Genomic DNA, 16,009 nt, shown 5'->3' on the forward strand with positions numbered 1-16,009 from the left:
AAAGACACAGTAAAGAGAGGTGTACAAATAACCAACAAATATACAAAATGTAAACAGAATATCATTAATTAATAGCAGCATAATGTAAAGAGCTATGAAATATATTTGGAAATGAACCTGATAGAATGAGAGAAAAGAAGGCAAATGGAGGATTATTATTAAGAGGTGAGAGGGAATGTTTTAGGATAGGAAGAAGGAAGAAGAGGGAGCGGTAGAGGACAAGGAGATGTTGGACCAATAACTAAGGGAATAGTGCTTGGAAAGAAAAGGAGAACATAAGGGATGGGATATGTATCACCCAGGAGTTGTACATGTACACAGCCAGGTATGCTTTAGGTATTATCTTGTTTGTGCCTTAAAAAGAGTTTTTGCTTACTATGTTTCTTAGAGTGAGAGGAATGGAGCTGCAAATTTTGGTCAGGAAAGAGGGGTACAAAGAGTCACCCGCTGAGTCGTTAGCTTTTGTGACAGCTGATAACATTTTGTCAGCAGATTTCAGCTGTCTAATTGGGTTATAAAGCTGGAGAATATTTTTTTCAAACTAGGGCATTTGTCTGGATAATAGATGAGTTTGTGGGACTTGGCTAGCTGGAAAAGTGTAAGGTGATGTCTTAGCTCTAACCACTAAAGTGTTTTTAAGACCCGACAGTGATGCATCCTATAATGATGATTTGTTATATTATTCTAATACTATTCCAAGAGAGAGAGTTGAGTGGATTGTGGGTTAATTAAGATGGGAGCAGAGTAAATTAGTGTAGGGATGAGACGGGATACTTTTTCTGACATTATCTGTGAGGTATTATTTGACTCTATAGAGTGCACCTAGCTTTTGGCGGGTATGTTTTACTGCTTGTTTTTTGTGACAATCAAATGTTAAGCTTTACTCAATAGTGACAACTAGAAGCTTAGTCTGATTTATTAGTTCTGTGTTGGTACAATTTAGATGAAGTTATTTGAAGTTATTTTTGTAGTCATTTGATTGCTATGAGGTAAACAGAATCCATCCATCCACCCATTGTGTTTTAGGGTTAAGGAACAGCTGTGTATCAGTCCTCTATGGTGGAGAAAGATTCTTAGGTGAGTTGTTTTAATTTAGCTATGCACATCTGTTGGGAAGAACAGATGATTGTTGAGTCATCTGGGTAGTGTATGATAGTGTCTTGTTAAAAAAGTAGGTGGAGATAATTAATGAATATATTGAACAAAGGGGGGTTTATGATGGATCACTGAGGAATGCCCAGTGTAATGGCAAGGAAAGAACAGATGCCATTTTCCATGTTACTGCCTGTTGCCTGTTTGAGAAGTAGCTGGAGAACCAAGATAGTAAAGATTCATGTTTTTGAAGCAATTTCTGGTGGAATACCATGTTAAAAGCTTTGAATAAACCTAGGAAAAGTGCTGCGACTATGTTCCAGGTGTTTCATTATTGGTTAACAGATGTTGTAAAACTGAGGAGAGCTACACAAGTAGTATGAACCATGAGACAGATATGTGTCTCAGAGATTGCCCCGCCCGATCTTTGGAACAGGCTTCCTATTCATGTTAAGCAGAGTCCTTCCTTGGCTCTCTTCAAATGCAATTTCGATTAGTGGATGGGGAACTGCAAATTCACACCTGGGGTAGCACCTACTGTTATGGAGATGGGCAATATGTAAAACACGTAAGGCATAGGCACAAACCTATACCATCCTCTTGCCCCTAGGGCCACATATTGGGTAGAATTGGGTTATACTGACTAGTTTTGTAAGGGATCTTAAGCCATTAGTCTAGTGATCTCCTATGAACCTATGAAAAGAATGGAAATCATGCTGTGTAGGGAAAAGGAGTCAGTGAGTAAGCTGAGAAGTTGAGACTGAATACATTTCTCCAGACATTATGGCTATAGAATGACTGGTGCCTCGGCAAAAAAGTCTTCCAGGAGTCAATAATGCATAACAAGAACAACTCTAATATATACAACATATATAACAAGACACGATTAAACAATTTAACACTTAATTAAACTAATGAATTCTTAAAAGAAAAACTCTCAAGTTACATTCATTATTTAAACCATCCGGAGATAAAGTATTGTATTTCAAAATAAATAATGTCTCTTTATAAAACAGCTTCTTTTTTTGCCACATCTTCATCCTTAGCCAAAACCTGTTCCATAATACAAGCTTTTAAAACAGAGAAATCATTATTATGTCTCAAATTAAAATGGAAGACAACAGGATTTGCAAAGTTATTATTCTTAATATCCCTAACATGCTCTTGGAGCCTCAGTTTAAAAATTATTTTTGTTGCTCCTATATAAAACAGGCCACAAGGGCATGAAAGGGCATAAGCCACTGCTTTAGTGGTGCACATATATAAAGATGTAGGACAAAATCTAATATTAACACTATCAAAAGATCTAACTATATTGGCGCATGCTGAACATTTTCCACAAGGGAAAGTTCCAAATCTACTAGGGTATACAGTCAACTTATCACTAGGGGTCATAAATGTATTATGTACTACCATGTCTTTGATATTTCTACTTATTTTATAGGAAATAAGGGGAACCCTGTATAGGTTCTTTACACCATTCCTGTTATCAATAAGAAAAGACCAATAATATCTAACAATGTCTACTATTTCTTGACTCAAAACATTGAACATAGTTATAAAATATACCCTTCTGTTGCCATATTCTACATTTTTATTTATGTTTCCACTAGTTTTTTCTACAAGGGACCTAGTGTTTTTTATTATTATTTACTCTCCCTGAATAAAAATCTAATACTTTTTTTTAAAAAAATCTATAATTAACATTTCATCATACCCCCTTTGTTTATAGGCAGTACAAGTATTCAAAATTTCCTTCTCCAATACATTAACATCACTATCAAGCCTACTAACTCTAAGTAATTCATTATAAGGTAAGGCCTGCAGTGTATGGGGAGGGTGACAACTATTACTGTCTAAAATGCATATATCACCAATGGATTTCGTATGAATACTAGAGGTTATGACATTACCCACTACCTCCAGTTTAGCATCCAAATACTGTGCCCATTTGTAAACCATCAAATTCCAGCTTAAACTGGTTGTCATTTAAACTATTAACAAAAGAAGAGGCTACATTAAGGCTCCCCTTACATAAAAAAATCAAATCATCTATGTATCTACAATATAAAACTACAAAATCTTAAAAAAAACTAAGTTTATAAAGGAATTCAATCTAAAAAAAATCACTAAATTAGCGTACATAGGTGCAAAGGACACCCCCATGGCAGTCCCCTGCTGCTGATAGATACAGTGATTAAATTAAAAATAAATTCTTAGTCAGACAAAAATAAACTAACTCTATAACATAATTACTAACAGGACTTTCACCTAAAAAGCATTTAAGGGCTTCCATCCCTATCATATGGGTAATGCTAGTATATAAACTCTTTACACCTAGCACTATTGAAAAATAACCCCCCTCACATACAATGTTCTTCAATTTTTCCAAAAAAATGGAAATTATCTTTTATATAAGAATTCAATTTTGTAACATATTTGAGAAGGTAAGAGTGTAAAAATACTCCAATATTATGTAAGAAATAATTCTGTGCTCCCACTATAGGTCGACCAGAGGGGGAACTCAAGCTTTTATGCGTTTTAGACAAATAATAAAATTTAGCCAAAGAGCAACCTTCCATATTAAATTTAAACTTAACATCCTTCTCCATAAAATAGCCTCTAACCTGAAGCCTTTATTTATTAGTTCTTTAAAACTTAAAACAGCAAGATGGAAATAACTTTCTTTCACTACCTTATAAACCCTTACATCCAATAAGTGATCCATACACATTTTTAGATATTGGGTATGATGTAATACAACAATTTATTTACCCTTATCCGACGGTTTTGTCACAATATCCTGTCTACTGCTTAAATTCAATAGTGCCTGCCATTCAGGTTTACTCAAATTATACTGTACAGTGTTCTTCATAGACAGGAACTCTTTTATTTTATTTTCCATTGCAAAATAAATCATTTTTGAAAAATAATCCACCAAAATGCTACTAGAGTCACAGAAATAATTCCAAAAGAATTATATACTTGGTTTATTATAATTCAACAATCCATTAACGCACTTCACATTGACAAACACCAATACGCGTTTTCGTCCCTCTCTACCAGGACTTCATCAGGATGGTGTTTGTCAATGTGAAGTGCGTTAATGGATTGTTGAATTATAATAAACCAAGTATATAATTCTTTTGGAATTATTTCTGCGACTCTAGTAGCATTTTGGTGGATTATTGGTCGTTTTCAGTGCTACCATCTATCTTTTTTCATTTTTGAAAAATGCTGTATCACTTCATTAGAAAAGGAAGGAACAAAAATGCTCTGATATAAGACACTAGCTATATCCAACAAACAATAAGCATTAACATTTTCAGAAGATACAGAAGAGTCACAAGAGAAAAAAAAAACATTTTGCTCATCTTCTTCACTGATGGGCATGTCAGAAAAATTATCACAACTATAATTTGTATTACATTCATAGTAATCTATTAAATGCAGTTTCCTGATGAGTTTAAAAAATTCCACTTTTAAAAAATGTTTTCTAGGGAGAGAGGTGGGTATGAACTTAAGTTCATGTTGTAAAACAGAGACTTCAGTGTCACTTAAATCAATACCAGACAAATTTAAAAGAAAGCTATTATTATTATCACATACATACATTTTAAATACTTGTACTGCCTTTAAACAAAGGGGGGTATGATGAAATTTTAATTATAGATTCTTTAAAAAAATTATTAGATTTTTATTCAGGGAGAGTAAATAATAATAAAAACACTAGGTCCCTTGTAGAGGAACCTAGTGGAAACATAAATAGAAATGTAGACTATGGCAACAGAAGGGCATATTTTGTAACTACGTTCAATGTTTTGAGTCAGAAAATAGTAGACATTATTAGATATTATTGGTCTTTTCTTATTGATAACAGGAATGGTGTAAAGAACCTATACATGGTTCCCCTTATTTCCTATAAAAGAAGTAGAAACATCAAAGACATGGTAGTACACTATACATTTATGACCCCTAGTGATAAGTTGACTATATACCCCAGTAGATGTGGAACTTTCCCTTGTGGAAAATGTTCAATATGTGCCAATATAGTTAGATCTTTTGATAGTATTAATAATATTAGATTTTGTCCTAAATCTTTATATACGTGCACCACTAAAGCAGTGGTTTTCACCCTTTCATGCCCTTGTGGCCTGTTTTCTATAGAGGAAACAAAATAAATTTTAAATTAAGGCTCCAAGAGCATGTTAGGGATATTAAGAATAATAACTTTGTAAATCCTATTGCCTTACATTTTAATTTGAGACATAATGATTTATCTATTCTAAAAGCTTTTATTTTGGAACAGGTTTTGGCTATATAAAGAGACACTATTTATTTTGAAATACAATACTTTATCTCTGGATGGTTTAAATAATGAATGTAACTGGAGAGTTTTTCATTAAAGAATTCATCAATTTAATTAATTGTTAATTTTTTTAATTGTGTTTTGTTATGTATGTTGTATATATTAGAGTTGTTCTTGTTATGCATTACTGACTCCTGGAAGGCTTTTTTGCCGAGGCGCCAGAGTGATTTTATTACATTTTTGCAATAATTGCTGTTGTTTCATTCACTGGCTAGGTAGTTTTTATATTATTCAGTGTTTCTTCGGTGGTTTCATTTACATTATGGCTATAGGCCTGAAGTTTACAAGCTCATGTGAGTTTTCACCTTTATGGAGAGGAAGAATGTAGCGCCTTTTCCATAGGGTTGGAACATAGTTTTTGATGATGGAGTAGTCGATTAGGATAGAGATAGGAAAAGCTAGGGCATCAGCAGAAATGTTTAAGTACACTGACGGTATGCTATCAGTGCCAAGGTGGTAGGTTTTAAGGTTAGTAGATTAACTTGTGAAAATACAGCATTTAAAACATTATGAGCATTTTGCAGGGCTTGATTCATGTGACAAAATGAAGTACTGACATCATTAGACTAAGTACTTAAATTGTGTGTGTGCATGTGATAGATGACTTTGACTCTTTTGCCAGCTTTCTTAAACATTACTATGGCAGCACGTTTGTTTTAATCTAATATTAAAATGTTCTTACTTTTCAAGCTTCTTCACTTTTTTTTCCTCAAACCCCATAACCCACACAAAAGAAGAGACGTCATAGCCTGTGTGACCAGATTTTTTGTAAACCAAATAATAACAAGGAATAATTTCACTCAACTCAAATAATGACAAAAACAAAAAGCAACATTAGAACCATTATATACAGGCATCATGGCAGAACACTCACCTCATAATCTTAGCCAAACTACAAGCAGCTTGTATATTAGTAACATTCTGGATCACAGATAACAAGCAGCATGGCAGAACACTCACCTCAGCAGCTAGCCAAACAGCAAGGTCATACCACCTGTTGCTAGGCAACCACCAACCCCACCAAGAGCAGCGTAAGCCACCACTTACTCTCTACAAAACATTGGAAGGAAGGGATGGAAAAAAGGACCTTCCTTTTCATTCAGAAGAGAAATCCCAGTTCCACTGCCCTGCTTTTAAAACTAACCAGTACAGGAGGACCAGAAGGGTGAGCACCAACCTTAGGACTAAAGCACCTGAGATAACCCTTAAATCAGAATATATATCTAGCCCCTCCTTCAAATTCTATATACCTCAATTCCTGCCTATGATCCTATCATCTTCTTGAGTTAAAATCCAATACTTTGTTCCTCATCTCATTTTTTTCCAAATGGATGTTGTACTCGCAACAGAAGGAATTGTGTATATTTTGAAATGTCCATGTAACAAGTTTTATGTAGGTGAAAGTAAACAAAAGTTTAAAGTGTGTCTTCAAGAACACATAAGGGAAATTAAAAAAGTTAACTGTGATAGTCCTTTAGCTATGCATTTTAAAGAATTTCATTCTAACAATTTTAAACTGTTGCAAGGTTGTGTTTTAAAACAAGTGGGGTTTATTTTTTTAGACCCTGTAGCAGTAAAAGAAAAATTGTTCTATAAAGAAACACTTTTTAATTTGAAATCTGATACCTTGGTTCCCAAGGGTTTAAATACAGAACTTAACTGGAAGTATTTGATTTAATTAATTGTTTGACTGATTGAGTGAGTATATATAGGGGGAGGGAAGTTACATTGTATTTGTACTCCTTGAAGGCTTAACAGTCGCGTCGCTTGAGTGTGTGAAAAGAGAATAAACGTTTTTGCTTGAAGTCTGTGCCTTTCTTTTTGTGGTTCCATTACATTTCGTTTGTACTTGCAGTGGCTCTTTGGTTTTTCCTTGGGATGGCTACAGATCCTTCAACTAATGCACCCAGCATTTTTAGGGAAGAAACTGTAGATTCTTCCCAATGTTCCATGGAGCAATATGTATTTCATATAGAGGACAGAACACCTGCTGTGGAAAAGCTTTGGGACAAACATATGGATGAGAGAAATCGTCGCATGGAGAATCCTTTCCTATCTGTTGGGGCTAACTTAGCAGGCAATTTGACAAATGAGGTACAAGAAATGTATAAAAAATTGGAACATTTGATTTTTGTTGAGACTAATACTTACTTTAACATCATGAGTCTCAAAAGGAACTTGGAAATGAATATTACACCAAGAGGGCTGCGTGCCTTCAAAAGCCTTAGTACCGCCTTTGATATGGAAGTGGAAGAAGATCGGGTATTTAGGGAGTGATGAGTTGCTGCAGCCCATAAATGTGTTCAGAATGGGTCCGTATAATAGAGCGAGATACCTGCAAACAATGGAAACTAAAAGATGACATTCACTCTGTCTGTTCTGATTTATCTAATCAACTGGCTACAGCAAAGATGGATTCTTTGCTGTCTGAAATCAATGATATACTTAAGTCATATGAAAAAGACTTGCTGGATAAAAAGAAGGGAAAGCTCTGGAGGGATTTGAGAGATTACAGTAATGGGAAGACTAGCCTCTGGAAATTTAAAGTGTATGAGCAGTCAGATAGTAACAATGGAACCAGGAAGAGACTATTAAGGGTTTTGTTTGCTTCTTCGGAAGATCTGGGTTCTACAGAAGGGGAAAGTGAATACCCCTTTTGCCTCCAGCACAAGACCCTATGGTTCACCACGAGAGATTTTGTATTTCCAACAACAGGGCTGGGAGCTTTTGGAATGAAAGAAAAAGAAGCAGAACCAATTATGGACAGCAGCAATATAAAGGACACAATAAACAGCAATACAAAAAAGGTAGATGGCAATAATGGTTTTTATGTTACTGAGTCTAATGTTGCAAATCTTTCTGATGAAGTTATAATAGATGTGTTAGAAACTGTTTTAAATCTTGGATTAAAACATGTTCCAACGGTCCTGCCTCGGTTGCATAACTTAAAAAGTGAAGTGTTTCAGTTAATTAGAAAATTGCATTTAATATGTTTTTTTTGATAAAAATGATCCGGTAGAGGATTTGTGTGCTGAAAACTCTGATGATAGTTTTTATTCTTGTAATTCTGAAATGTTTGGGGGTTGGGAGGTTTTAGTGAATTCTTCTTGTTTATTGAATACTTCCAGAATCTTAAGCAAATGCTGATTTGTACCCCCTTTTCATAACCAAACTATTCAACAATTTTCTGCAGTATGTAATTTTTCTATTGAATGTTTATATAATTGTTGGAAAAGCAATATGAATGCTAACTTTAACCTGTCTATAGAACAATGGCAGGCCTTAAAATGCTTGGGTAGCAATATTCAATTAGTAGTAAAGCTAGCAGATAAAGGCAATAAGGTAGTCATTTTGAATTGTAACCAGTATGTGAAAATGTGTTATGATCTTTTGAATGATACAAAAGTGTACAATAGAGTTGATGTTAGGATGTATAAGCAAGCTATTTTTGACTATGAAGCATTACTTCATAAAGGTTATAGATTAGGCTAGTTTTCCCAAAATAACATTGAAAGGAAATTTTCTCTGCAGGACTGTGAATTAGCAGTTTTTTCCCGCTTACCTAAACTACATAAGGGCCTGGAGAACTTACAAGGCAGGCCGATTGTCTCAGCTAGAAAGTATTTTTTACACAACATAGGTATTTTTTTACAAGAGTACTTACTTCCCTATGTTGAAAAAATGGTATCATATATCAGAGATACATAAGATTTTATTGAAAAAATTGCAGATTAAATTAGGAACAAGGTATGTATTGGATGGTAATAGACATGCAGAGTCTTTACACAAATATGTTACATGTTCATGAGATGAAGGCCCTGAAGTATTTTTTAGGGGACACCTCTTTATCTAGTTATGTATTGGAGCTTGTTAAATTCTGTTTAGAAAATAACTATTTTATTTTTCATCAACTACAATGACAGCTATGGGGGCATCCTTTGCCCCCATGTATGCCAACCTAATGATGGCTGTTTTTGAAATTAAGAGTATGTTTGGTCTTTCTTTAAAAAAAAAAAACGTCATTAGGTATTTTAGATACATAGATGATTTGATTTTTGTTTGAAGATTAGGTAATGATCAGGTAAAAAAATTCACTGAGTAGCTATATAATAACCAGTTTGGTCTTAAATTTAGTGGCTTACAGATAGGTGAGAGAGTCCATTTTTTAGATTTGGAATTGTGGGATGAACAAACAAGATTCATTGGTAGGAAAGTTCACAGAAAGTTCAAGGGGGTTCACATTTCCTACATGGTTCCAGCTGTTACCTCCCCACTTGATTTCATCTTTACCATACACTGAGTTTCTGAGAATAAGTAAGTTGTGTAATGTAGATAAAGATTTTGAAGAAGAAATACAAGATTCAGTTAAAATGTTTACACACAGAGGATATGACAAGACAGAAGTGTTACAAGCTTTAAATAGAGTTAAAACTAAATGTTATAAAGGTGAATATCTAAGCAGAAGAAGAAATTAAGTAAAGACTCATAATGAGGGACTTCCATTTATTAAGTTGATAGAGTCTGACAAAAGAAGAGGAGGGGGAGATGCAGGAAATAATAATGCCAACCATACTGGTAAGATGACTTATTTTGTGACTATTTACAATGTATTAAGTCAACAGATTGTGCAAATGTTACATTACTATTGCCCTATGTTGTTCAAAGATGGTATTTTGGAACAATGTTTAGCAAACAAACTTTTGATTTCTTATAAAAAGGGATGTAGTATTTCTGATATAACAGTGCACAGTAAATTTCAAATGCCTGAAGTACGAATACATAGACAGATTATTTTAAGATATGGCACTTTTAGGTGTGGAAAATGTTCTATTTGTTTTCATATTGTAAAGAAATTTCCTACTATTAATTCTATAAAATTTTCTCCAAATGGATGTTATACTTGCAATACAGAAGGAATTGTTTATATTTTGAAATGTCCATGTAACAAGTTTTATGTAGGTGAATGTAAATAAGAAGTTATGTACTTACCATAACCTTCCATGTTTGTTGTCCATTTCCCCTACATTCTTGCTGGTTGGATTCGAAGCTGTTCACGGCTCCGACTAGGCTGAATACTAACACTCAAGAGCTTCCACTGGCTTGAGGCTAATTCCTATCCCATGATGCTCTGGGCCACATCCCCAGATCTTGTTTGCAAGTGAAAGATTTAGACTAACCCAAATAACTACACCAGAAATATATATATATATATATATATATATATATATATATATATATATATACATACAGATGTTTGGCATGAGACAGAAAACAGAGATTCCAAATCATCATAACTATGTACATAAGTATAGAATTGTCCACCAGTTCCTTCAGGAACACAGGATGGGGGTAGGAGGGTGGGAAGCAAGAATGTAGGTGAGATGGACAACAAACATGGAATGCTATGGTAAGTACATAACTTCTTCATGTTATGTTGTCCTACCTCACTGTAATTCTTACTAGTTGGGACAGCGTCCCTAGCACCTTTATTCGAGGGCGGCTCAGGAAAAAAGACTCTTACAGTGGATCCAAAGCAAGACCTGCCCCAGGAGGCCACATCCACTTTGTAATGAATGATAAAGGTATGAGGTTTCACCCATGTGGCAGCTGCACAAATAGAGTCAATAGGAAGTCTGGCCAGAAAGACCGAGGATGTTGAGACTGCTCTTGTGGAATGTCCTCTTATCTTCCCTGGTAGTTGTTTATTATTCTTAATGTAAGAGAAGGAAATGCAATAAGTAAGCCATTTTGACAAAGTTACTTTGAAAACTGGCAATCCTTTCTTTTTGTCAGAAAAGGACACAAAAAGCTGGTCAGATTTCCTGAGGTCTTTGTCCTATGCAGGTAAAAATCTAACTGCCTATGTTCATCCATCTGATGCAATTCATACTCTGCCTTGTCGCTGTAGTTGAGAAAAAACATTGGCAATTCAATGGATTGGTTTATATTATTCTCTGAACAGACTTTTGGAAGGAACAAGGGATTAGTTCTCAAGGATACCCTGTCCTTGTGAAAAATGATACAAGGGGAATGAATAGAAAGAGACTGTAGTTCTGATACCCTTCCGGCAGAGGTTATAGCTACTAAAAAGACAGTCTTCCAAGACAGATACTTCAAATCACAAGATGATGCGGGCTCAAAGGGTAGTAAAATCAGCGAGGTTAGGACAAGACTTAGGTCCCAAGGGACTGGGGGTTCCCTGATTGGTGGTCTGAGTAGGAAAGTACCTTTGAGGAAAGCTTTACATAACTATGACACATAATAGGAACTCCCATTTCTCCAGTATGGAAATTAGAAATGGCTGCCAACTGAACTCAGATAGTAGCTGCTGCAGCTCCTTCATCAAAAAGTTTGGAAAGAAATTACGGGATTGCAGTAATAGGAGCTGTAGAAGGTTCTATGTTCTGTCCCGCAGCCCAGCATGAAAATCTTTTCCATTTACTGGAATACAATCTCCTCGTGGACAGTTTATGGGAAGAGGTGAGAATATGACTCACTGCAGGGGGAAAAGGAGTAACACCTGGCTAAGCGTGGAATTGAAGAAGCCATGCTGTCAACTTGAGGGTTTAGATAGACAGATGGAACTCCCCCGAAGAGTGGGTTAATGGGTCTGGAACTGGATCCAGAATCCAAGGTTCCTCAAGCAGATGGGTCCGAAGAAAGGGGAACCAAACTTGTCGAGGCCATTAAGGAGCAATGAGGATCATAGTGCTTTTCAACGAGCTGACTTTCTACAGTACTTTGGGAATTAAAGGAAAAGGAGGAAAGGCATAGAGTAGTTCCAGGGACCAATTGTGAACCAGTGTATCCCTTGGTGACTTCCCCGGAAGTGGAATGAGGGCAAAGTAGTTGCTGCATTTGGCATTCATGGAAGTTGCAAAAAGTCACAGCAAGGCAAAATTAACAAGAAACAGAAAGAAAAAAGAAGAGGAATCCTCTAACCTAAATAGATTCTAACTTCTACACAGACAAGGCAAAACACAGGGAAAGCAGTGCTCTAACTTAAATGGGCCATGAGAGCCCTCTAAGTTAAATGGAAACTCTCACCAGGTTGGGAAGGGGGGTTCTAACTAACTATGGTGATTTAATGCAGACAACATGAAACTAACTCTCTAGAAAGGTAAAAGGAGTATAAGGAGAAAAAACAGAGAGAAAATAGACTGAAAAATCTTTACTTTGCCAACAAGCCAGCAGGAACACTTCTCGATCGCTTCAGTAGCAAACGAGATCTGGGGATGTGGCCCAGAGCATCATGGGACAGGGGTTAGCCTCAAGTCATGAATGGCTCCGAACCCAACCAGCAAGAATTACGGTGAGATAGGACAACATAATATCAAAAGTTTAAACTGAGTCTTCAAGAACATATAAGGGACATTAAAAAAGTTAACTGTGATAGTCCTTTAGCTATGCATTTTAAAGAATTTCATGCAAGCAATTTTAAACTGTTGCAAGGTTGTATTTTAGAACAAGTGGGGTCTATTTTTTTGAACCCTGTAGCAGTAAAAGAAAAATTGTTCTATAAAGAAACACTTTTTACTTTGAAATTTGATACTTTGGTTCCCACGGGTTTAAACATGGAACTTAACTGGAAGTTGTTATTGTTGTTGTTGTGGCTTTCGGCTTTTCCCGGTTAGGGGTCACCACAGCGGAACTCCGGTCCACTAATGATTGGCAGTAGATTTTTACGTGCCGAGTTGCCGGCCCTGACGCATAACCTTCAATGAAGGTACGCCCATTCACGCAAGTCTTCACACAGAAGACGCTCTAGCTGAGAATCGAACGGGACAACGTCTTACTGTGAGGCGACAATGCTACCGCAGCACCACCACCGCAGCATGGAACTTAACTGGAAGTATTTGATTTAATTAATTGTTTAATTGACTGATTGAGTGAGTGTATATGGGGTGAGGGAAGTTGCATTGTATTTGTACTCCTTGAAGGCTTAACAGCCAAGGCGCTAGAGTGTGTGAAAAGATAAAAAACTTTTTGTTTGAAGACTGTGCCTTCCTTTTGTGGTTCCATTACATTTCATTTGGACTTGCAGTGGCTACTTAGTTCCTCATTCCCTTCTTCTCTAACTGCCATATTTATGAAAAGTCACCTAGGCCCCAGTTTAGACCCTCCGCCTAGGCAGAGGTTCAGGGACAAATAAGTCACCATGGTAAACTACATTTGTCATACACAATACATTCAAAGTATTTAAATGTAAATCATAACCAGTGCTATGTAGTCTAATCAAGGTAAACTCTGTATAACTTTATTTTTCGCCATTTAATCTAATAATATAAACTAAAATATCAAAAATTATAAAAGTTTTCTTCCATTTTTAAGCATTTGTCACCCCTGGGTACAGATACTGGTGTCCTGTGCCTCTCCTGAAAGTTAACAGTAATTACTTTATTTTGTGAAGAGCTAAAATGAAAACATAAGATGAGTGTCAGAAAAGTTTCAGTTATTGGGTGGATGGTTAACCCTTTGACAGCCTATTGCTCTCAGAGTCTTTATTCAGAAATATGTTAAGACCACACTTTAAACAGAGAGAGAGAGAAAAAAAGAAACATTGTTCTCAGACTGCAAAACTCCTATCTTTTTGTCAAGAGTGATGGTGAAGAAAAAATGGGCTAAGAACTGCACTTCAACGTTATCCCTGCCTAATGGCTATTTATTATATCTCAGTGTGATATTTCAATTACGACACAAATGTGGCAACTGCTGAAATGTGCAGTCATATGCACATCTGTTGGTTGACACATTTTCAGATTTACAGTGCCATCTCTTTTCCCATTCAGTCAGCAGTATAAAACTGCATCCCTGGTCTTTAGTACAGTATACCTTTACAGCATCATCATCATCATCATCAGCCCCCCCCCCATTTTTCCCATTTTTCTGCATGGGGTCAGGATATCATGTTAACTGTCACCAGCTCTCTTGATTCAGTGCCACTCTCCTGCCTTCTTCAACACTCATGCTTGACTGTCGCAGATCTTCTTTCACACAATCCATCCACTTCTTTGCTGGACATCCTCACTTCCTCTTACCTTCTTCCTGTCTGTCCCAAATCTTCCTCACCAGATTGTCTTGTGCTTTTCTATACATATGCCCAAACCACCGTAGTCTGTTCTCTTTGATCTTTTCTGCAATTGGAGCTACTTTGGCTTCTGCTCTTATGTCCTCATTTCTTCATCTGTCCCACAGTGTGCATCCTATTACCTTTCTCAGGCACTTCATTTCCATCACCTCTAGCTTCTTCAACTGTTCTGCCTTTACTGCCCAGGTTTCTGTACCATACAGTAGTACTGGTCGCACCACTGTCTTGTACACCTTACTTTTCAGCTCTATTGGCATTCTTCTGTCATATACTACACCTGATACTCTATGCCAGTTGGCTGCAGCCCCTCTGATTCTAGCTTTGACCTCTTCATTCAGATTTCCCTTCTCCTCAACCACCCCTCCCAGATACGTGAAGCTGCTTACCTGTTCCACTATCTTCCCTTCTATCTCTATTCTCAGCTTCTTCTGATTTCCCCAATTTGCTGCCATTACCACCATCTTATCTGTGCTTAGTTTCATCCCATGTGTCTTCAGATTTGCATTCAATTCTCCTAGCCTTTGCTGAAGTTCTAGCTCAGAGTCTGTCTGTACTGCCATATCGTCTGCATACAGCAGGTTTGTTGATCCATCCCCTTCAACCTATTTGCTAATGTAGCCCATCACCAGTATGAACAGCAGTGGGCTCAGAGCTGAACCCTGATGTACCCCCAACCCACTGGGAACCTCCTCTGTGAGGCCGAACACCATCCTTACTTGAGTCATTGGGTCCTTGTACACAGCCTACACTAATTCTACCAATGTTTCTGGGACTTCAAACCACCGCAGTACTGCCCAGATCAGCTTTGTTGGGACCTTGTCATATGCTTTCTCCAAATCTAGGAATGCCCAGTTGGACTCTCTCCTCATCTCTAGCTTCTTCTCAAGTATCTGTCTCAATGCAAACATCAGGTTAGTTGTGCTGCATCCTGATCTGAATACAAACTTCTCATTCTACTACTCTGCATATCCATTTATCAATCACCCTCTCCAGAACTTGCATGCAATGTCATAGGAGTTTGATGCCTCTGTACTGCCACAGTTGTGGATGTACACTTTGTTCTTGTACACTGGCATGTGTATGCTTATTCTCCAGTCATCTGCAATACTCCTTTCTCTCCACACTGCTATTAGTACCCTCAGGAGCCATTTCATCCCTATCTCACCCAGCATCTTTATCATATCTACTGTGACCTCATCTGAGCCTACTGCTTTCCCTGACTTCATCTTCCTTAGTACTGTTCTTACTTCTTCTATGGTGGGCTCCTCTTTTTCACTTGTTATAGGCTGTTTCTGGGGCAGTACAGCTTCTGTGGGGTTTTCTTCATTCAGAAGCTGCTGGAAATGCTCCTTCCATCTGCATTTGATGTCCTCTGGGCTGGTGAGCAGGATGTTGCTGGTGTCCCTTATGAAGGGTGTCTGACTATCTCCTTTATCTTTCTGTCTTTGCCTTGCAACCTG

This window comes from Protopterus annectens, chromosome 9.part0 (assembly GCF_019279795.1).
Source record: "Protopterus annectens isolate FY-2018-M chromosome 9.part0, PAN1.0, whole genome shotgun sequence".
NCBI classification, from domain to species: Eukaryota; Metazoa; Chordata; order Ceratodontiformes; family Protopteridae; genus Protopterus; species Protopterus annectens.